At 49.9% G+C, this 24,326-nt stretch overlaps 3 pseudogenes; all 3 read right to left on the bottom strand.

The window, feature by feature from the left end:
• Positions 1–2,327: 2,327 nt before the first annotated feature.
• Positions 2,328–3,234, bottom strand: LOC103164628 (annotated as a pseudogene).
• Positions 3,235–8,126: 4,892 nt separating this feature from the next.
• Positions 8,127–9,256, bottom strand: LOC100082259 (annotated as a pseudogene).
• Positions 9,257–15,735: 6,479 nt separating this feature from the next.
• On the bottom strand, positions 15,736–16,654 carry LOC114814755 (annotated as a pseudogene).
• Between the last annotated feature and the right edge of the window lie 7,672 nt (positions 16,655–24,326).

The following is a 24,326-nucleotide window of genomic DNA, read 5'->3' on the forward strand; positions in this document are numbered from 1 at the left end:
CTTGGTGTGTCTGCTATGTAACCTTGGACAAGTCACTTAAATACTCTGTGCCTCACTTATCACATCTGTAAAAAAGGATGATAGGAGGAAAGGTGACCAGGTACCCGGCCAGCAAGGAGCAGCGCCCCAGGTGAGTGCAAACTCTCTGGCTCATGACGGTCATGTAGTTCAGAGGCCGGCAGATGGCGTCGTAGTGGTCAGAGGACATGGCGGCCAGGAGGAAGCACTAGGTCGCCCCCAGCTGAAAAAAAGAATAGCTGAGTTGCACATCAGTTGTAGTAAGTGGTCCTGTTCCCGGTGAGGATAGTGGCTAGAAATCTGGGAATGCAGGTGGACGTGAGGTAGATCTCCAGGGAGGAGAAACAGCATAGGAAGAAATACATGGGGGTACAGAGGTAGGAGTCCAGGAGGGTGAGGGTCACGATGGACAGCTTGCCAGTGATGCTCATCACGAAGATGACAGACATGTAGAGGAGAATTACTGTTTGTAAATTCGGGTTGTCCCTAAGTCCCAGGAGGATGAAGTCAGTCACTGGCGTGTAGTTCCTCATGGTTGATCAGTGACTCCTACTGGATAACTCTAGAGGACCATTATTCTGGCTGACTGGAAGGGGATGGAGGCAGTATCTCCTCTTCAACCAGTCTAGGTGGGCAGGGACAGCTCCGGATGTGTCTACTAGAGTCCTCCACTCCGGGCAGGGTGAGTGAGACTTTGGGCAAGGCAGGGTCAGGATCCAGTCCTTGAGATGCCTTCATGGGTTGATGGCTGACATCTCCCCGCGGGGCAAAGGGAATCTGATGGTCCCAGCCACGATCCTTAGGCTTCATCACTGAAAATCTGAACGAAGGAGTAGAGATTACATTTACTGAGCATTCATTCATTCAATCATATTTATTGAGCACTTACTGTGTGCAGAGCACTGTACTAAGCGCTTGGAAAGTCAATTTAGCAAGAGATAGAGACGATCCCTACCCAACAACGGACTCACAGTCTAGAAGAGGAGGACAGACAACAAAACAAAACAAGTAGACAGGCATCAAAACCAATAAAATACATAAATAGAATTACAGATATATGCAAATGATTAATAAAATAGAGTAATAAATATGTACAAATATACACAAGTACTGAGGGGAGGGGAAGGGGGAAGAGCCGAGGGAGTGATTAGGGGCAATGGGGAGGGGAAGTAGGAGCAGTGGAAGTGCTCAGCGGAAGTGTTCAGTCTGGGAAGGCCTCTTGCAGGAGGTGAGCTCTCAGTAGGCCTTTGAAAGGGGGAAGAGAGCTAGTTTGGTGGAAGTGAGGAGGGAAGGCATTCCAGGCTAGAGGTAAGACGTGGGCCAGGGGTCGACAGCGGGACTACTGAGAACGAGGCACAGTGAGGAGTTTAGTGGCAGAGGAGCTGAGTGAGCAGGGTGGGCTGTAGAAGGAGAGAAGGGAGGTGAGGTAGGAGGGGGCAAGTGATGGAGGGCTTTGAAGCCAATATTGAGGAGTTTTTGCTTCATGCAAAGGTTGATAGACAACTACTGTTTTGAGGAGAGGAATGACTTGCCCAGAGCGTTTCTGTAGAAAGATAATCCAGACAACAGAGTGAAGTATAGACCGAAGTGGGGAGAGAGACAGAAGGATAGGAGATTACAAAGGAGGCTGAGCATATATTGCAACTGATGCACTTCTTTAGTCGCTCAGGAAAGTACTCATGAAGACATAAACGTAAATGTACTTACTAATAGCGTAGTCAAAATGAGAACTTGAATTGCATATAGACAATGATTGTTGAGAATTGGTTCAGACTAGAACATGGGTCCCTGAATGCCTTTTGTAATAATAATCATCATAATAATCATATTGACAATTGTGACATTTGTTAAGCACTTACTATGTGCCAGAAAGTTTACCAAACACTGGGGTGGATACAAGCAAATCAGGTTGGACACAGTCCCTGTCCCCATCCCGATTTTACAGATGAAGTATTTGAGGCAATAGAGAAGTGAAGTGACTTGTCCAAGGCCACACAGCAGATAAGTAGTTGAGCCGGGTTTAGAACCCATGGGCTTCATACTCCAAGACCCATTCTCTATCTACTAAGCCAGAGGGAGGGAAAGTGCCCTTTGTCCAAGCCCAAGAAGGTCAAGGGATATCCAGGAAGGTGGGTACAAGGGCGCACAGAGGGATGGAGAGCCATCAGGTCCTGTTTGTTGGGCAGAAGATGAAGCATTAGTTTAATGTACAAGCAACCGAGCTTCTTTGTTCGAGCTTCCATGTCTCCTGTAGATTTTCCCCTGGATTTGTCACCAAAGAGCACCCACTTCCTGGAGGTAGAGCCACCTCAGTGCACCAGGTCCCTGATAGCCTGCTTGACCTGCTGGTTTCACAGGGTGTAAATGAAAGAGTTCAGCATGGGGGCCACGAAAGTGTTCAGCACGGCCACCCCCTTGGTCAGGTCTGCCTGTCCTTGGCGTCTGCCCAGGTTTGATGTACATAAAGATGCAGCTCCCATATGTGATGAAGACCATGACCATGTGGGAGGAGCAGGTGAAAAAGGCTTTTTTCTTCTGTTGAGAGGAGGGCAGTCTCAGGATGACATAAGCAATGGTCGTGTAGGACATGACCATTAATGCCAAGGTGACCAGTACTGTCCTCATGGCTACAGAAAAGGTCTTCAGCTCCAGGGGCCCAGTGTCTGAGCAGGAGAGCAGGAGCAGAGGGGAGACATCATAGAAGAAATGGTTAATGGCTACGGAACCACAGAAGTCCAGTTGGAGAGTAGGGGTGATCGGTGGAAAGATGATCAGGAACACGGCCAGCCAGGATCAGAAGACCAGCAGAGTACAGACTCTCTGGTTCATTACGGTTGTATAGTGCAGCAGCCGGCAGATGGCGACGTAGCGGTCATAGGACATGTTGGCCAGGAGGAAAATTAGGTCGCCCCTAGCAGGAAGAAGAGGAACTGTGTTATACAGCAGTTGTAGGAAATGGCCCTGTCCCCGGTGGCGATAGTGGGCCAGGAATCTGGGAATGCAGGCAGACGTGAAGCACATCTCCAGCAAGGAGAAGCTCTGCAGGAAGAAATACATGGGTTTGTGGAGACAGGAGTCCAGCAGGGTAAGGGTGATTATGGTCAGAATGCCGGTGACACTCATCACATAGGTGACAGACATGTAGAGGAGAATCACCACTTGTAAATGTGGGTTGTCTAGGGGGGCTAGGGGGATGAACTCAGTGTGGTTTCTCATGACTGATCTGTGATTTCTGTTGGGATAACAGCAGAGCATTGTCAGTCCAACTGATTGGAGGGGGATGGAGGATAGTGTCTCTTCTCACTCCAGTCTAGTTGGGCAGGGGAGACTCCGGATATGCCTAGAGTCCTCCATTCTGGGCAGGGTGTGTGAGACCACGGGCATGACAGCGTCAGGACCCAATCCTTGAGATGACTTCATGAGTTAATGGCTGACACTTTCCCGCAGGACCATGGAAGTGTGGTGGCCCCAGCCACGATCCTTAGGCCTCATTACCGAGAAACTGCATGACTGTTAGAGTACAGATTACATTTACTGACCACTCATTGGGAGCAGGCACTGCTCTAGTCACTCCAGAAAGTATGCAGCAAGCAAGTGACAAACTCCCTGCCCACATGGAGTTTCCATTTTCACAGGAAGACAAAAATAAACATATTTACAAATAACATGGTCAAAATGAGAAATTGAATGGTGTATATATATATATATATAATTGTCGAGAATGAGTGCAGAGTGCCTCCTGGAGCATGGGTGTGTAAATGCCTTGTGTACATGAGGCGGTGGGGCGGGGTGGAAGAGTGCCTTTGTCTGAGCCCATGAACGTCAATATTTCACCTGAATACATGCTCCTAGACCATCATCTGTCAACACCTGTATAATTGAGATTGTCAGGAGCCTTGAGGAAGAGTGTTTGGGACCATGAGCATAGGACCCAGTGAGTGTTAAGGAGCTCATGGCCCAGTCATTTCCTGGAGATACTGCCAGAAAAGGGAGAAGATCCTCAAGAGACAAGTTTGGGATTAGGTGCCTGGGTGAATAATAAATCTGTTTTTGTCCACTCATTACTCTCTACTAAATACTGTACTAAATGCTGGTTAGATACAAAGTAACCAGGTCTCATTTGGGGCTCACAATATTAGTAAGATGGAGACCAGGAATTGAACACCTATTTTGCAGATTAGGGAACTGAAAAACGGAGAAGTTAATTGATTAGTCCAAAATCACAAAGCAGGTGATTGTAGGAGCAGCGATTAGATTGCAAATCCTCTGACTACCAAGGCATGCCTTTTCCATTAGGCAACACAGCTTCTGAAGATTAGAGGATCTGGATACATGGTGCAGATGGGGAGCTCAGAGACTAACCAGCCATCAGGGAGCCTTCTTGGATCAAAAGGACCCTGCTTGGATCAGTAAGGATTACAAAGAGCATACTAGAGATTGAGTTCTGGTGTGTGTGAGTGTTATATTTGTCTCTCCCAGAGGTCTTTAAGGATGAAACCTCAGTTTTCCCTACTCTGTCTCCCTTTTAAGTAGCTTATTTAGCTGGATCTTTACCTTTTAAGCACTTGCTATTCACCCCAGCTTCAGTACTACAGCACTTACATTATATCTGTAATTCACACATAGATTCATATTTATGTCTTTCTCTCCCTCTATACTTCTAAGCTTGTTGTGCTCAGGGAACGGGTCTATCAACTTTATTGGATTCTCTTGTGTGTTTCGTAAAGTGGTCTGCGCACAATAAGCCCTAAATAACTATAGATGATTGATTGACTGGGAAGGGGGCTCCACTACAGGATCAAAGACTCTGGGAGCCCGAGACTGGAGTGAAGATGCCTGCGGTCGTCCATGGATTAAGTCTCTGAAATCCACAGTGGAAAGGAAATGGACCAAAGTGACCCTGAGAGGTCCTCACTTCCCGAGTACTCGGCCTTGATTCCTGGAGTCACCCCCAAATGCCCGTCGTAGTCTAGACCCTGGACAGAGACGCTGAGATAATGCCATGACTGTGTGGAATTTCCCACCTTTTAACCTGTTCCAGGCTTTCACGCACCTCCCCAAACGATGTTGTCTTCCTCACCTTCCCAACACCATTGAACACCCTACCCCATCAAATCTCCAACCAGGCCAAAGTTTTGGCATCCTCTGGAAAAGGGGAGGGAAGAAAGGCATCAGGAGTTTTCTCTGTTCATAGCAGGAGAGTCAGTCTGGATTCTTTAGACTTCTCATAACAACTGCAGGAGCAAGAGTGAGGGTTTTGTTTTCTTTGGTTCCCGAAGGGCACACAGGGACTAATTGCGAGAACAATAAAAGTCTCCCTAGGGGTAAATCGGGAGGCACTAATAAATGGAAAATGCTTTGGTGACTCTGGCTGCTAATGTTTAGTACCCGGATTGAGGATGTGTTCGGGCTCTGGTCATCTGCCATGTGGAGAAGGAAATCGAGCCTCGTTGTTGCCTCTGCAATGTGGACCCCGCAGCAAGGAGGAGGGATCCAAGCTGACACTGCTGTGGACCTCTCACCTCCCCTCCCCTCCACCCCCGCTCTCCCTACTCGCCTGTGGCACCCCCAGAGGGCTTGACTTGATGTGCTTCAGAATGCCTCCCTGGTCTTCGCCTTGCTCAGTGTCTTCAGGTGGCCTCCACCCGGTCCCCATGACCTCATCCCAGGTCCAGGCTCTACTATTGGAGCTGCTCCAGCTGCCCAGTACCGCGGTCCCCTTCACACACACTATCCCTTACTCCTAGGCGCTATGGCGTGTCTCCCAGATCCAGCCCCTGTCTTCTGGAGTCACTGCCATTACAGGATAACTCTAAACCCCATGCCATCGCAATTTAGGATTGACCATAGCGGCCCGTGTTTCCTTAATGCCTTGCAATTTCGGGCCCTAACATGGCGAATCGGGCCACAAGGTGGAGTTCAATCGCCACAGACCTCTTGCCCACATCCTGCCTCTGGCCTGGAATGCCCTCCCTCTTTGTATCTGACAATCGCCCACTTCTCTCCCCACAACACCTTCAAAGCCTTAGTGAAGGCACATCTCCTCCAAGAGGCCTTTTCTATCTGAACCCTCATTTCCTCTTCTCCTTCTCGTTTCTGCTTCATTCTTGCACTTATATTTGCACCCTTTTGTACTCCTCCTCAGCCCCACAGAACTTATGTACATATATGTAATTTACCGATTTATATGAATGTCTGTCTTCCCTTCTAGACTGTAAGCTCGTTGTGGGCAGTGACCATATCTGTCTACTCTCCAATCACCTAGTACAGTGCTCTGAACACAGTAAGTGCTCAATAGATACGGTTGATCGATTGACTGATTGATTAACCGTTGGAAAAGAGACTAAGATGGTGAACAGGTACCAGTGGAGATCGAGGAGAGTTCTTGCTCAACTACCAGTGAGAAGCCAGAGAAAGGCCTACCTTTTAGGGGACTAAAGACGGTTTGTGATGGGGGAACCATCCTCTGGAGGGCCTAAGGGAACTGAGTAGGTCAGATTGGGGTTGGTTTATGAAAATGAAAGTATGTATTAAAACCTCATCCGAGTACCTGTACAGGCGGCCATGTGCTGAGACCTCCTGGGAAGGTGTGGGATTACATGTCCCTGACTAGGAGCTATATTCAGCCTGCCGGGAATTTAGGATGACCAGAGACCTGCTGGAGAGATGCCACGGGAGTTTCCAGTGTCTTGTCCATCGAATGCAGCTCCCCTAGCAACATGAAAACATGTACATCTTCCGTAGTAACATGAGAAGCAGTGTGGCTTAGTGGAAAGAGCAGAGGATGTGGGTTCTAATCCTGCCTCCACCATTCTTCTGCTGTGTGACCTTGAGCAAGCCAATTAACTTCTCTGTGCTCAGTAACCTCCTCTGTAAAATGGGGATTAAGACTGTGAGCCCCACGTGGGACAACCTGCTTATCTTGTATCTACCCCAGTGCTTAGAACAGTGCTTGGCACCTAGTAAGTGCTTAACAAATACTATTATTATTATTATTATTATGTTCTTCCCACTCAAAGACTGACCCTTGGCTCCAGGTCTGGCCAAGTCCCCATGGCCGACCTGACCTGTCCCTTCCTGTGGGTATCTAGGGTCACGGGCTGACCTAAATCCTAGGTACTATACTAAGTGCTTGGGCAAGGACAACTGATGAAACTCACATGGTTTCTGCCATCCAGTAATTTCCAGTGAAATGGAGGATATAGAGATGATTTCCAAAGAGCAGGAGCCAGAGTAAAAACAGGGATCAGCAAGGGAGCAGAACAGATAGGACAGATTAGAATGTCTGCCCAAATCAGATTAAATCAGTGCAATTACAGTATAACAGAGACATATGTAAATATGCTGAGGTTAGATGTGCGAGTGAGAGGTTGGGAGTGAGAGAGGAGAGTGAGAGGATCAGAGTAAAAGGTGGTGAGCCTTTGGCTTCCCCTCCCCATAATGACCACTGATGTCACTCTTCCAGCTGCAGGCCCTCACTTAGCTGGGAACAGAGGAGAATTGCAAAAAGCACATTGCACCTAGGGATTTCAATTGACTTCAGCCCAGCCTCGCTGAGCAAACCTCAGAATGTCTCCGAGTGAAAAGACTTGACTCTTTCCTGAGTGGATGAGGGGAAAGGGTCGAGGAAACAGATGGACCTGGCCAGGGGAGGGATTTCCAGAAGCCGGGGTGCAGGGGTGCACAGAAGAATGGAAAACAGTTAGCTCCTCTTTGTTGGGCAGCAGATAAAGTATTAGGCTAATGTACGGAGAAGCAGCGTGGCTTAGTGGAAAGGGCACGGAGTTGGGAGTCAGAGGACATGGGTTCTAATTCAGAATCCAGCACGTGTCTGCTGTGGGACCCTGTGGGACCCTGGGCAAGCTATTTAACTTCTCTGTGCCTCAGTTACCTCATCTGTAAAATGGGGATTAAGACTGAGAGCCCCACGTAGGAAAATCTGCTTAACTTGTATCTATCCCAGCGCTTAGAACAGTGCTTGGCACACAGTAAGAGCTTAACAAAAACCATAGTTTTTTTTTTTTTAATTTTACAGGCACCGAGTCTCTGTGGTCGAGCCTCTGTGTCTCCTGCACATTTTCCTGCTGCATTTTGTTGCCAAGGGGTCCTCACCTCCTGGAGGAAAATCCAACCCAGTGCACCACGCCCAGGAAGGCCTGCTTGACCTGCTGGGTCTGCAGGGTGCAGATAAAAGAGTTCAGCATGGGAGCTGAATGTGTAGAGCACTGTTACACCCTTGGTCAGTTCCAGCCTTTCCTTAGCAGATGGCTTGATATACATAAAGATGCAGCTGCCATTTGTGATGGTGACCACAACTATATGGGAGGAGCAGGTAGAAAAGGCCTTTCTCCTCTGCTGTGTGGAGGGCAGTCTCAGGATGGCACGGACAATGGCCATGTAGGACGCGGTCATTAATGCCAGGGTGAGCAGGAGAGCCCCCACGGCCAAGACAAGAGCCATCAGCTCCAGGAACCAAGTGTCCAAGCATGAGAGCAGGAGCAGAGGGGAGATGTTGGTATTTAATGTTGGTATCTGTTAAGCGCTTACTATGTGCCAAGCACTGTTCTAAGCGTTGGGGTAGACACAGGGGAATCAGGTTGTCCCACGTGGGGCTCACAATCTTAGTCCCCATTTTACAGATGAGGTAACTGAGGCACCGAGAAGTTAAGTGACTTGCCCAAAGTCACACAGCTGACAAGTGGCCGAGTGGAGATGTCACAGAAGAAGTGGTCAGTGGCTACGGAGTCACAGAAGTCCAGTTGGAGACCAAGGATGACCAGAGGAAAGATGACTAGGAAGGTCCAGCAAAGGACCAGCAGAATACATACTCTCTGGCTCATGACAGTTGTGTATTGCAGCGGCGGGAAGATGGCGACATAGTGGTCATAGGACATGGCTGCCAGGAGAAAGAATTTGGTCGCTCCCAGCAGGATGAAGACGAATAGCTGGTTACACAACAGCTGTAAGAAATGGTCCTGTCCCCTGTGGTGATGGTGGCCAGGAATCTGGGAATGCAGGTGGACGTGAAGCAGGTCTCCAGGAAGGAGAAGCAGTGCAGGAAGACTTACATGGAGTTGCAGAAGTAGGAGTCCATTAGGGTGGGTGTGACGATGGTCAGGTTGCTGGTGACGCTCAGTACATAAGTGACAGACTTGTAGAGAAGAATCACCGCCCATAAATCTGGGTCGTCTGTGAGCCCTAGGAGGATGAAGTCAGTTACTGGCGAGTAGTTCCTCATGGTTGACCGGTGACTCCTGTTGGATAACGCCAGGAGGACCATCAGTCTGACCTAATGGTGGGCTGTTTCTCCTTTCCCTCAAGACTAAGTAGGTAGGGACAGCTCCAGATATACCCAGTGTCCTCCACTCCAGGGCGGGTGCATGAGATCTTGGGCATGGCCGGGTCAGGACCCATTCCTTGAGATGACTTCATGGGTTGATGGCTGACACTTCCCCGCAGGACAACAGAAGAATGGTGGTTCCAACAGCGATTTTTAGGCTTTAGCACCCGAAACCTGCATGAAGGTCGGAATAGAGATAATATTTGGAATGAAGATTATATTTACTGAGCACCCACGGAATCAGGGCGCTGCTCTAAACTCTCATGAAAGTACACACAAGCATGTGACAAATATCCTACCCACATGGAGCTTTCATTGTCATGGGCATGCAAACGTAGTGTGGTCAAAATAAGAAATTGAATAGCATGTATACGTGACTAATAATGTTAATGTTGGTATTTGTTGAGCGCTTACTATGTGCCAAGCACTGTTCTAAGCGCTGGGGTAGACACAGGGGAATCAGGTTGTCCCACGTGGGGCTCACAGTCTGCAACCCCATTTTACAGATGAGGTAACTGAGGCACTGAGAAGTTAAGTGACTTGCCCAAAGTCACACAGCTGACAAGTGACCGAGCCGGGATTCGAACCCATGACCTCTGACTCCAAAACCCATGCTCTTTCCACTGAGCCACGCTGTGACTGTCAAGGATGGGTGCAGATTGCCCCCTGGAGAATGGATGTGTAAATGCCTCGTGTATATGTGACTGAGGGGGAAAAGTGCCTTTCGAACGATCCTTGAATTTCAAGGTTTCATCGCAGTATATGCATTCAGTTTATCAACTGCCAGTGCGTGGGGAACTGAGTTCATCAGGAGCCTTGAGGAAGAAAGGGAGTTTGGGACCGTAAACATAGGACCCAGTGAGTGTTAAGGAGTTCATAGCCCAGCCATTCCCTGGACATGCTGCCAGAAAAAGAGGACCCTCAGGAGACAAGTCCGGAATGTCTGTCCTGACATTCCAATTATGGTTTTTGTCAATCCATCAGTAGTATATACTGAGCTCTTATTGTGTGCAGGGCTCTGTACTAAGCCCTTGGTAGAGTACAACACAACAGTATAACAGACACATTCCCTGTCCACAATGAGCTTACAGTCTAGAAGTAGAAACAGACATTAATATAAATAAATAAATAAATAAATAAATAAATAAATAAATAAATAAATAAATTATGGATATGTACATAGGTGTTGTGGGGCTGGGGCTGGGACTAGGGGGGTGGGGGGTGGGGGGAAGGGAAGGGGGGTTGTGGTGCTGAATATAGGGAACCAGTCAGGGCGATGCAAAAAAGAATGGGAAGAGAGGAAGTCAAGCCCTAGTGATGTGCCAAGCACTTTATCTTGATGATGTTGTCTTGCTTTGTTTTGTTCTGTTTTTCTTTTCTGTCTGTCTCTCCGGTTTAGACTGTGAGCCCGTCACTGGGCAGGGATTGTCTCTATCTGTTGCCGAATTGTGCATTCCAAGTACTTAGTACAGTGCTCTGCACATAGTAAGTGCTCAGTAAATACTATTGAATGAATGAATGAACTTTATAAAGTGCTGGGGATAGATAGAAGATAATTAGGTCCCAAATGGGACCCATAATCTAAGTAGGAGGGAGAACAAGTATTGAATCCTCAGTTTCCAAATGAGGGAATTTACACCGAGAATTTAAGTGACTGGACCAAGGTTACAAAGCAGGTGAGTGGGGAAGCCGGGATTAGAAGCCAGGTATTCTGAATGCCCGGCCATCCTTTTTCGGTAGGTAACATTGCTTCTGAAGATTAAAGGATCTGGACACTGGAAGCTGGTGGGATGCTCAGAGACTAACCAGCCACGAGGTAGCCTCCCTGGATCAAAGGGAATCCTACTTTGTCAGTAAGGATAACAAAGGGCAGACTTGGGAGAAGGTTCTGGTGTGTGTGTGTACGTGTGTGTGTGTGTGTGTGTGTGTGTATGTGTGCATGTGCATTTGTTTCTCCCGGAGGTCTTTCCCTATTAAGCCCTCTTTTCCCAAGCTCCCTCTCCCTCCTGCATGACTTATACACCTGAATCTTTACCTTTTAAGCAATTGCTATTCACCCCAGCTTCAGTACTAGTTACATACATATCTGTCATTTACGTATGGATTTATATTTATGTCTGTTTCTCCCTTTATATTACAAGGTTCTTGTGGTTAGGGAACATGTCTACTAACTCTTTTGTACTCTCCCAACTGTTAGTAAAGTGCTCTGCACACAGTTAGCCCTCAATAAATACCACTGATAGATTGATTAATTGATTTTCTGATAATTACCAGTTCTAAACGGAGACTTCAGGACAGGGTCTCAGGCTCCAGGAATCCAGGATTGGAGGGAAAGTGGACGCATCCACGGATTGAGGCTTTGAAATGCACAACGGGAAAGGAAAGGACCAAAGTGACCCTGAGAAATCCTCACTTCCTAAGGACTTTGCCCTGATTCTGGGGGTCACCCCAAACACCTGTCGTGGCCTAGGATCAGGGTAGTGGTGCTGAGATAGCGACAGGCCTGAAGAAATTTCCTACCTGTTCCATTGCTCTGTGCTGATTGGCACCTGCTCAGACCCTATTCCCTTCCTCGCCCTCCCATCACCATTGGACACATGACTCCCACCATTCTCAAAGAGGTCAAGGTTTCTGCGACCTCTAGGAAGCAGGAGGAAAGGAAGGCAACCAGTTTTCTCTGTTCCCAGCAGTGGAGACAATCTGGCCCCCTGGTTCAGGAGAGGGGCTTCTCTAGCTACTTACTGCAAGAGCAAGAGTGGGGTTTTGTACTCTTCGGTTCCCGATGGGCCCATGGGTAAAGTCTCTCCCAGGGTAAATCAGGAGACACAAATGGATTGAGGTTGCATTGTTGGCTTTGGCTGTGAAACTTTAATACCCGGATTGGGGCTATAGATTTGGGGTGGGGCACAGCCACAGTCATTCCAAATCATCAATCCCTGTCCGGGTGATCAAGCGGAGAGCAAGTGAGGTGGATCTCTTTTCTGCAAAAAATGGTTAGGCCCAAGGTGGTTGAGTCTCTTTTGGGGATGGAACCTACTCTCAATTAATCCATTAATCGTATATCTTGAGCCAATAGCTGGGAAGCATCGTGGTCTAGTAGAAAAAACTTGGAAGTCAGAGAACCTGGGTTCTAATCCTGGATCTGCCACTTGCCTGCTACCTGACCATAACTTCTCTGAGCATCAGTTCTCCTGTTCTCCCTCCTACTTAGAGTGTGAACCCCATGCAGGACAAGGATTGGGTCCAACATGATTATTTTGTATCCACCCCAGCACTTAGAACAGTGTTGGCCACATAGTAAATGCTTAACAAATTTCATAAAAATGGGGATTAATATGGATGCCTCCCTCCTACTTAGACTGTTCTCCATGTCCATCCTGATTATTTTGAATCTGTCCCAGTGCTGAAACAGTGTCCTATTATGGTACATAATAGGAATGCACCATAAAATTATAGGCATGATCCCTGCCTTCAAAAAGCTTACCATCCATTGGGCGATTTCCTGCTTTGATCCCCAAGGGTCCTGCCTCTCCTCCTATGCTAACGGAACTCAGGGCAGGCTCATGAAAATGAAAGGATGCTTTGAAACTCCGCCCGTGTAAGCGGCCCGCTCTTGGTACCTGGACGGTCTGCCATGTGCTGGGGCTGCTTGGGAAGGTGTGGGATAAGGTCCCTGACTAAGGGGCTAAAGGTTGAATCTGTGTTAATAATAGTAATGATGGTGTTCTCTACATAACACCCCTCTGGGACAGATAGCATCCTTCAGTTCCTCTCTCCTTCCCTCCCCCGTCCCTTCCCATACGGATCCTCCATTGCCTACCACCTGGAATGAAGCTCTTCCTTCCCAGGCTCTAGGTCTATTTTCCCTCCTCAGCTCTCCCTTCCTTAACCTCTATGCTCTTCCCGATTACTTGAGGAGGAAACAGAAAGAAGTTAAGGCTTCTCTGTCCATCAAGTAGAAAGGAAGTGGGATCCCCTTTCTGTCTTCCCTGTGGAGGAGGGGACCCAGGAAACACCTTTGGCTATGATGACATCTGGGGGGAGGGGGTTCTGCTCCAAAATGGGGACACTCTAGCCAAGGCATATCTAGCTCTGAGTCTCCCACTTCCCAGAGAAGCTGCTGCTCGACAGTCTCTGGATTGAATTTCTGGCACTCAGATCCTCTGCTCCTCCCCTTCCTTCTGCACGGGGAGCCACAGGTCTCCTTTCAGTCAGGTCCAGGCAGGGACAGGGCACCCACCCGAGAGATTCAGACACACCCCTCTCCTCCTAACGGGGGTTCCCAAGAGCAACGCCTCCAGGTCCATTCCTTCCCAGAATACCCGTTCACTGGTTGTGGGCTGGAGGTGGTAGCTGGCACTTTTATTCAGTTTTCCGAGAGCTCTGGATGACCAGAGCTTTGTTGGAGAATCGCCACAGAGGTTACCAGTGTCCTGTCTCCTGGCTGCAGCTTGTGTGGTCACATATATTCCTCACGGAAACACAGACTGACCTTCGGCCCCAGGTCTGGCTGAGTACCTGTGGCAGCCCAGCTGTCCCTTCTTGTGGTAGTCTGGGTGACGGGCTGACCAAGTAGTCAATCAAAAGTAGTCAATCAATAAAACTAGGCCCGTCCGTCTAGGACCTCCAGGAGTGAGCTGGGATCCACCTCTCTACTTGGTATCATTTTTCCAGAACAATGGCAAGGATGGCAGACCAGCTTCCCTCTGCTGGGCATTTGGTAATGTTTCCCTGAGTCCCACACTTCTTGTGGTCTATCCGAAAGCTCAACCTCCTTTTAGGACCTCTGCTCTTGTATGGAAATACTCCCCTCCTCCAATACTAATAATGTCGGTATTTGTTAAGCGCTTACTATGTGCAGAGCACTGTTCTAAGCGCTGGGGTAGACAGGGGAATCACGTTGTCCCACTTGGGGCTCACAGTCTTCATCCTCATTTTACAGATGAGGGAACTGAGGCACAGAGAAGTGAAGTGACTTGCCCACAGTCACACAGCTGAGAAGTGGCAGAGCTGGGATTCGAACCCATGACCCCTGACTCCAAAGCCCGTGCTCTTTCCACTGAGCCACGCTGCTTCTCAATACTAAATGGGATGCTAAGCTTATCATTTATTCAGTCAATCAATCAAGTCAATCAGTCACTCCATTAGTCAATCAATGGTGTTATTGAACAGCTAAGGAATGCAAAGCAATCTGATAGCATTTTGAAAAATGTTTTTAATGGTATTTGCTAAGCATTTATTAGGTGATAGGCACTATTCTAAGTGCTTGAGTATATTCAGGCTAATCAGCCCCACACAGGGCTGACAGTCTTAATCCCCAATTTACAGATGAGGTAACTGAGGCACAGAGAAATTAAGTGATTTGCCCAACGTTACACTGTCTACAGGTGTCCAAACTGGGATTAAAGCCGAAGTCCTCTGACTCCCAGACCCTGTACTTTCCACTAGGCCATGCTTACTGAGTGTTAATCCATCCATCAATCAAATGGAATCTATAGACAGCCTTCTAAATCTTAGACACTGTATAGAGTGCTTGGGAGAAGACAAGTGGGGAAGGACAAATGGTTTCTGCCATCTTTATGTTTCGAATGGAATGGGGGAGACAGAGAGGGATTTTTCCAAAGAGCAGGAGCCACTGTAAGAACAAGGATCAGATAAGGAACAGAACAAATGGGACAGATTGAAATGTCAGCACGAACCATATGAAATCAACAAAATTACACTTTAACTTATTCATATATGTAAATGCTGAGGATAGATGTTAGAAGGTGGGAAAGAGAGGGGGAGCGTGGGAGGGTGGAGGTGAGGGGGGGAGTGGGAGTGGGAAGTGGGAGCTAGAGGATGGGATTGAACCTTTGGTTTGCCCTCCCCCTGAAGACCAGTGACCTCACTGCTACAGGAGCAAGGACTAATAAAAATAGTAATAATTATGGTACTTGTTAAGTGTTTCTTATGTGCCAAACACTGCTCTAAACGCTGCTGGGGTAGGTAAAAGTTAATCAGGTTGGACACAGTAATTAACCTCAGACACGGAGGGATATTTGCAAAAAAACACTTTGCACTTGGGGTTGGTTATTGGTTTTGACACCGACCCGTTGAGTCAACCTCAGAATGATCTTATTATGCAGAGGAAAATGCAAAACTCTCCTCTGAGTGGACCAGGGAGGAGGGCTGAGGTAGCAGGAGGACCTGGCCAGGGGAGGGATTTCCAAGAGGGTGGGTGTGGGGGTGCATAGAGGGATGGAGAGAGAATTGCCAGGTCCTGTTTCTCGGGCAGTAGATGAAGCATTAGGCTAATGTGGAGGTGCCACGTCTCTGTGGTTGACCTTTTGCGACTCCTGCAGATTTTCCTGTGGCATTTTATCACAGATGAGCCCTCACTTCCTGGAGGAAAACCCAATCCGGCGCACCAGGACCCTGAAGGCCTGCTTGACCTGCTCATTCCGCAGGGTGTAAATGAAGGGGTTCAGCATGGGGGCAACAGAAGTGTTGAGGACCCCCCAACCCCTTGCTCAGTTCTACCCTGTCCTTGGCGGACAGTTTGATGTACATAAAAATGCAACTGCCATATGTGATGGAGAACACGACCCTGTGGGAGGAACAGATGGAAAAGACCTTTCTCCTTTGCTGAGCGTAGGGCAGTCTCAGGATGGCGCAGATGATGGCTGTGTAGGATGCAGTCATTAGCACCAAGGACAAGGGGAAAGTCATAAGCTCCAGGAAGCGTGTGTCTGTGCACAAGAGCTCCATCACTGAGGAAGAATCACAGATGAAGTGTTTGAGGATGTTGGGGTCGCAGCAGTCTAGCCAGAAGTCCATCACAACCGGTGGGAACAGGTTCAGATAAGTGGAGAGAAAAGAGCTGAGGACAAGTAGGGTGCAGACGCCCCGGGTCATGACTGTCGAGTGGTGCAGAGGCCTGCAGATGGCGACGTAGCAGTCGTAGGACGTGGGGGCCAGAAGGAAGAACTCCATCACCCCCAAGAATATGAAGAACAGCTGGAAGAAGAAGCAGTTGGAAAAGGAAATGGTTCTGTCTCCGGTGACGATGGTGACTGGGAATCTGAGAATGCAAGCGGGTGTGAAGGCGAACTCCAGAAAGGAGAAGCTGCAGAGGAAGAAGTACATGGGAGTGCGGACGTGGGAGTCCAGCAAGGTCAGAGTGACAAAGGTCAGATTCCCGGTGACGCTTAATATGCAGGTGAAGAAGAGGAGGAAGAAGAGCAGAGCCTGCAGGTGGGGGTCACTGGTGAGCCCCACGAGGATGAACTCTGTCACTCCCTTGCTGTTTCCCATGGTTGGTTGGTGGTGTCAGCCGAACCTGCAGGAGCAACAGGAGAGATGGGGTAGCTGAGGGCAGATGCAGAAGCAGCCTAAGACAGGGACAAGAGCCCATGGACCAACCAATGAGCAAATCCCCCTCCGCTGGACAGTCAGTGGTTCAGGCTCTGGTTGCCAAACAACCCAACCTTGCATACTGGAGTGAGAAGAAGTTTGGTAGGACAATGTCCCTAGTTCCACTCCCTCTGATCCACTGGAGTATTCCTTAACTCCCATTCTCTCCTAGACCCCCTCCAATCTGGCTTCCGTCCCCTCCACTCTACCGAGACTGCTCTCTCTAAGGTCACCCATGACCTCCTTCTTGCCAAATCCAATGGCTCCTACTCCATTCTGATCCTCCTTGACCTCTCTGCTGCCTTTGACACTGTTGACCATCCCCTCCTCCTCCATACCTTATCTCACCTTGGCTTCACGGACTCTGTCCTCTCCTGGTTCTCCTCTTACCTCTCTGGCCGATCATTCTCGGTCTCCTACGCTGGAGCCTCCTCCCCCTCCCATCCTTTAACTGTTGGAGTTCCTCAAGGGTCAGTTCTTGGCCCTCTTCTGTTCTCCATTTACACTCACTCTCTCGGTGAACTCATCCGCTCTCACGGCTTTGACTACCATCTCTACGCAGATGACACGCAGATCTACATCTCCGCCCCTGTCCTCTCCCCCTCCCTTCAGGCTCGCATCTCCTCCTGCCTCCGGGACGTCTCCACCTGGATGTCGGCCCACCACCTAAAACTCAACATGAGCAAGACTGAGCTCCTCATCTTCCCTCCCAAACCCGGTCCGCTCCCAGACTTCTCTATCACCGTGGATGGTACGACCATCCTTCCCGTCCCGCAGGCCCGCAATCTCGGTGTCATCCTTGACTCGTCCCTCTCGTTCACCCCACACATCCTATCCGTTACCAAGACCTGCCGGTTTCACCTCTACAATATCGCCAAGATCCGCCCTTTCCTCTCCACCCAAACGGCTACCTTACTATTACGGGCTCTCGTTATATTCCGGCTAGACTACTGTGTCAGCCTTCTCTCTGACCTCCCTTCCTCCTCTCTCGCCCCGCTCCGGTCTATTCTTCACTCCGCTGCCCGGCTCATCTTCCTGCAGAAACGATCTGGGCATGTCACTCCCCTTCTTAAACAACTCCAGTGGTTGCCTATCGACCTCCGCTCCAAACAAAAACTCCTCACTCTAGGCTTCGAGGCTCTCCATCACCTTGCCCCTTCCTACCTCTCCTCCCTTCTCTCTTTCTACCGCCCACCCCGCACGCTCCGCTCCTCTGCCGCCCACCTCCTCACCGTCCCTCGGTCTCGCCTATCCCGCCGTCGACCCCTGGGTCACGTCCTCCCGCGGTCCTGGAACGCCCTCCCTCCTCACCTCCGCCAAACTGATTCTCTTTCCCTCTTCAAAACCTTACTTAAAAATCACCTCCTCCAAGAGGCGTTCCCAGACTGAGCTCCTCTTCCCCCTCTACTCCCTCTGCCATCCCCCCTTTACCTCTCCGCAGTTAAAGCCTCATTTTCCCCTTTTCCCTCTGCTCCTCCACCTCTCCCTTCCCATCCCCACAGCACTGTACTCGTCCGCTCAACTGTATATATTTTCGTTACCCTATTTATTTTGTTAATGAATTGTACATCGCCTTGATTCTATTTAGTTGCCATTGTTTTTACGAGATGTTCTTCCCCTTGACGCTGTTTAGTGCCATTGTTCTTGTCTGTCCGTCTCCCCCGATTAGACTGTAAGCCCGTCAAACGGCAGGGACTGTCTCTATCTGTTGCCGACTTGTTCATCCCAAGCGCTTAGTACAGTGCTCTGCACATAGTAAGCGCTCAATAAATACTATTGAATGAATGAATGAATGAATGAATGAATGAATGGAGTCTCCCGGGCACCCGTTTGACCTCTCTATCTTCTAGTTCAGCCCTCCACCTCTGGCCCTTTCCCTGCCCATGGTACGAATCAGCCCACCATCCCCTGAAAGCTCCTGGTTCCTATGGAAGCCTGGTCCTCTCCGGCTCCCACCTCTCGGTTTAATGTCTCTCTCTACAGTCTGCTTCTGCCAGGATCCGGTAGTCACTGTCAATGACCCTGATTCATGCAGCCTGAGGGGGTGTGCCTCTGGGAAACAGGGCCAGAGATGTAGTCCATTACCTGCCATTGTCTCCTTCCTCCACCTTCCTCCTCCTCTTTCTCCTCCTTCTCTTCCTCTCTTTCTCCTTTTCCTCCCCTCATTACGCTTTTACCTCCTCTTCCCCTTTCTTCCACCTTCTCCTCATGCTGTTCCTCATCTTCTTTCCTTCTCGTTTTCTTCCCTCTTGCCATCTTCCTCTCATCATGCTTCATCCTCCTCTTCCTCCCTTCTTCTCCATTCATTCATTCAGTAGCATTTATTGAGCGCTTACTATGTGCATAGCACTGTACTAAGTGCTTGGAATGTACACATCGGTAACAGATAGAGACAGTCCCTGCCCTTTGACGGGTTTACAGTCTAATCAGGCGAGACAGACAGTCAAGAACAATAGCAAAAAATAGAATCAAGGGGATGAACATCTCATTAAAACAATAGCAAATAAATAGAATCAAGGTGATGTACATCTCATTAACAAAATAAATCGGGTAATGAAAATGGATACAGTTGAGCGGCGAGTAGAGTGCTGAGGGGAGGGGAAGGGAGAGTGGGAAGAGCAGAGGGAAAGGGGGGAAAAGAGGGCTTAGCTGAAGAGAGGTGAAAGGGGTTAGAGGGGGAGCAGAGGGAGCAGAGGGAAAAGGGTAGCTCAGTCTGGGAAGGCCTCTTGGAGGAGGTGAGCTTTAAGTAGGGTTTTGAAGAGGGGAAGAGAATTAGTTTGGCGGAGGTGAGGAGGGAGGGCATTCCAGGACCGCAGGAGGACGTGGCCCAGGGGTCGACAGCGAGATAGGCGAGAATGGGGGATGGTGAGGAGATGGGCGGCAGAGGAATGGAGGGTGCAGGTTGGGCAGTGGAAAGAGAGAAGGGAGGAGAGGTAGAGGGGGCAAGGTGATGGAGAGTCTTGAAGCCTAGAGTGAGAAGTTTTTGTTTCATGCGGAGGTTGATAGGCAACCACTGGAGATTTTTAAGAAGGGGAGTGACATGCCCAAATCGTTTCTGCAGGAAGATGAGCCGGGCAGTGGAATAAAGAATAGACTGGAGCGGGAAGAGACAGGAGGAAGGGCTATCAGAGAGAAGGCTGACACAATAATCCAGCCGGGATATTATGAGAGCCTGTACCAGTAAGATGGCCATTTGGGTGGAGAGGAAAGGACGGATCTTGGCGATATTACAAAGGTGGGACTGGCAGGTTTTGGTGACGGATTGGATGTGTGGGTGAACGAGAGAGACGAGTCAAAGATGACACCGAAGTTGCAGGTCTGAGAGACGGGAAGGATGGCTGTACCATCCACAGTGATAGGGAAGTCAGGAAGAGGACAGGGCTTGGGAGGGAAGATGAGGAGCTCAATTTTGGCCATGCTGAGATTTAGGTGGTTGGCAGACATCCAGGTAGAGACGTCTTGGAGGCAGGAGGAGATATGAGCCTGAAGGGAGGGGGAGAGGACCGGGGCAGAGATGTAGATCTCTGTGTCATCTGCATAGAGATGATAGTTGAAGCCGTGAGAGCGATTGAGTTCACCGAGGGAGTGAGTGTATATGGAAAAGAGAAGAGGGCCAAGAACTGACCCCTGAGGAACCCCAACGGTTAGAGGATTCATTCACTCATTCAAAAGTATTTATTGAGAGCTTACTATGTGCAGAGCACTGTACTAAGAGCTTGGAATGTACAAGTCGGCAACAGATAGAGACAGTCCCTGCCCTTTGACCGGCTTACAGTCTAATTGGGGGAGACAGGCAGACAAGAACAATGGCAATAAATAGAGTCAAGGAGAAGAACATCTCATAAAAACAATGGCAAATAAATAGAATCAGGGTGGTGTACATCTCATTAAACGAAATAAATAGGGTGATGAAGATATATACATTTGAGCGGACGAGTACAGTGCTGAGGGGGTGGGATGGGAGAGGGGGAGGAGGAGAGGGAAAGGGGGCAGAAGAGGGTTTAGCTGGGGAGAGGTGAAGGGGGGGTAGACGGAGCAGAGGGAAAAAGCGGGGAGTTCAGTCTGGGAAGGCCTCTTGGAGGAGGTGAGCTTTAAGTAGGGATTTGAAGAGGGGAAGAGAATTAGATTGTCGGAGGTGAGGAGGGAGGGCATTCCAGGACCGCAGGAGAACTTGGCCCAGGGGTCGACGGCGGGATAGGCGAGACCGAGGGACGGTGAGGAGGTGGGCGGCAGAGGAGCAGAGCGTGCGAGGTGGGCAGTAGAAAGAGAAGTGAGGAGAGGTATGAAGGGGCAAGGTGATGGAGAGCCTTGAAGCCTAGAGTGAGGAGGTTTTTGTTTTGAGCAGAGGTTGATAGGCAACCACTGGAGGTTTTTAAGAAGGGGAGTGACATACCCAGAACGTTTCTGCAGGAAGATGAGCCGGGCAGTGGAGTGAAGAATAGACTGGAGCGGGGCGAGAGAGGAGGAAGGGAGATCAGAGAGAAGGCTGACATCTAGCCGGGATATTACGAGAGCCTGTAGCAGTAAGGTAGCCGTTTGGGTGTAGAGGAAAGGGCAGATCTTGGCGTTATTATAAAGGTGAGACCGCCAGGTCTTGGTAACGGATCGGATGTGTGGGGTGAATGAGAGAGACGAGTCAAAGATGACACCGAGGTTGCAGGCCCGAGAGACGGGAAGGATGGTCGTACCATCCACGGTGATAGGGAAGTCTGGGAGAGGACCGGGCTTGGGAGGGTAGATGAGGAGCTCAGTTTTGCTCATGTTGAGTTTTAGGTGGCAGGCAGACATCCAGGTGGAGACGTCCTGGAGGCAGGAGGAGATGCGAGTCTGAAGGGAGGGGAAGAGGACGGGGCGGAGATGTAGATCTGCGTGTCATCTGCGGAGAGATGGTAGTCGAAGCCGTGAGAGAGAATGAGTTCACCAAGGGAGTGAGTGTAAATGGAGAACAGAAGAGGGCCAAGAACTGACCCTTGAGGAACTCCATCAGTTAAAGGATGGGAGAGGAAAGAGGCGCCTGCGAAGGAGACCGAGAATGACCGGCCAGAGAGATAAGAAGAGAACTGGGAGAGGACGGAGTCCGTGAAGCCAAGGTGAGATAAGGTGTGGAGGAGAAGGGGATGGTCGACAGTGTCAAAGGCAGCAGAGAGGTCAAGGAGGATTAGAATGGAGTAGGAGCCATTGGGTTTGGCAAAAAGGAGGTCATGGGTGACCTTTGAGAGAGCAGTCTCGGTAGAGTGGAGGGGACGGAAGCCAGATTGGAGGGGGTCCAGGAGAGAATGGGAGTTAAGGAATTCTAAACAGCGAGTGCAGGCGACTCGTTCTAGGAGCTTGGAAAGGAAGGGTAGTAGGGAGATAGGGGGATAACTGGAAGGGGAAGTGGGGTCGAGAGAGGGTGTTTTTAGGGTGGGGGAGACATGGGCATGTTTGAAGGCAGAGGGGAAGAAGCCACTGGAGAGTGAGCAGTTCAAGATAGAAGTTAAAGAGGGGAGAAGGGCAGGGGCGATGGTTTTTATAAGGTGAGCGGGAATGGGGTCCGAGGCACAGGTGGAGGGGGTGGCACTTACGAGGAGGGAGGAGATATCCCCTGAGGATACTGCAGGGAATGATGGGAAAGTAGGGGAGAGGGTTGGGTAGGAGAGGAAAAAGGGGGAGGGGTGACTTTGGGGAGCTCAGACCTGATTGCGTTAATTTTCGTGATGAAATAGGTGGCCAGATCATTGAGGGTGAGGGATGGGGGAGGGGGAGGAACAGGGGGACTAAGGAGAAAATTAAAGGTCCGGAACAATTGGCGGGGGTGACGGGCATGGGTGTCAATGAGGGAAGAAGAGAGGTTTTGCTTGGCGGAGGAGAGGGCAGAGTTAAGGCAGGAAAGGATAAAGTTGAAATGGATAAGGTTGGCTTGGTGCTTCGACCTTCGCCAGCAGCGCTCCGCAGCTCGAGCATAGGAGCGTAGGAGGCAGACAGAGGCAGTGACCCAGGGCTGTGGGTTAATGGAGTGAGAGCGGCGGAGGGAAAGGGGGCGAGAGATTTGAGATGAGTAGAGAGGGTGGAGTTGAGAGCGGTGACCTGGTCATCGAGAGTGGGAAGAGAGGACATGGGGGCAAGATGGGGAGAGATGCTTTTGGAGAGATGGATGGGATCAAGAGAGCAGAGGTCTCTGTGGGGGAGTAGTACAGATTCGCAGGGGGAGAGAGTGTGAGAGAGGAGGCAGGTGAGAAGGTTATGGTCAGAGAGAGGGATTTCAGAGTTGATGAGGGAGGAGATAATGCAGTGGTAGGAGATGACGAGACCGAGGGTGTGACCGACGCGGTGAGTGGGTGAGGTACGGTGGAGCAGGAGGTTGGCAGAGTCGAGGAGTGATAGCAGGCGGGAGGCAGAGGAGTCACCAGGTACATCCATGTGGATGTTGAAGTCTCTGGGGATCAGAGTGGGCAGAGAAAAGGAGAGAAGGAAGGTGCGAAAGGGGTCTAAGTGGTTGAAGAAGTCAGTGGTGGGACGGTAGATGACGACTACAAGTATCTGGAGGGGGTGGTAGAGGCGAATGATATGGGCTTCAAAGGAGGGGAAGGAGAGGGAAAGGGGAGGAGGGATAGTGTGGAAGCGGCATTGGGGTGAGAGGAGGAAGCCGACGCCTCCTCCCTTTCCGGTGAGTCTGGGGGAGTTGGAGGAGAGACCTCCGCTGGAGAGAGCAGGGGTGGAGACCGTGTCTTCAGGAGTGAGCCAGGTCTCCATAAGGGCGAGGAAGAGGAGAGCGGGAAAGGAAAAGGTCAAGCATGAAAGGTAGTTTACCTGCAATGGAGTGGCGGTTCCAGAGGCCACACTTGAAAGTAACTGTGGGTGCAAGGGGTGGGGGAGGGGAGGAAAGCGGGGAGAGGGAAGGGTTTGGAAGGGAATGAGGTGGTGGGGCCTTGGATGGGGAGAGGGGGAGAAGGGGTGGCGGTGGGACAGGAGGACAGGGATGGGGCGTGGGTGGGGATGAGGGAATGGGGGAGGGTGGGAGGAGGGGGTTTGGTGGAGAGGAGCGTAGGGGGAGGGGGTAGAGGGGTGGCGCTGGTAAAGTGAGATTCTAGGGCGGGGGAGGGGAGGAGGGGAAGAGGCAGAGGAGAGAGTGGGTAAGAGCTGGGCGAGAGAGGGGAAGGGGAAGGAGAGGATTGGGAGTGGCAGATCGGGGGGGTGGGGGAGTGGAAGGACATGGTGAGGCCAAAGAGGTAGGTGGCAGCACTGAGAACAATTAACGATAACATGCAAAAGCGTTAATATGGTAACATGTTACAATATGATCCTTATCCCATCCTTATTTTCCTCCTGGTCATATCCCTCTTCTCCACTTCTCTGGTGTTCTTTCCTATTGGGCGAGGTTATACACCGTTCATCAATTATCCTAGGTAATTTATGAATCAATTACAGCATTAACAAAGAACACACTATGTGCTAAGCACTGTTTGAAGTGCTTAGCACAATTTCTGTCCCTTAGGGTGCTCACAGTCAATCATATCCTCATTTTATAGAGGAGGAGCTGAATCTCAGAATGATGAAGTGTTTGCCCAGGGTTAGCCAGAGGGAGTTTTGGGAC

Source organism: Ornithorhynchus anatinus, chromosome 10, assembly GCF_004115215.2.
Source record: "Ornithorhynchus anatinus isolate Pmale09 chromosome 10, mOrnAna1.pri.v4, whole genome shotgun sequence".
NCBI lineage: Eukaryota > Metazoa > Chordata > Mammalia > Monotremata > Ornithorhynchidae > Ornithorhynchus > Ornithorhynchus anatinus.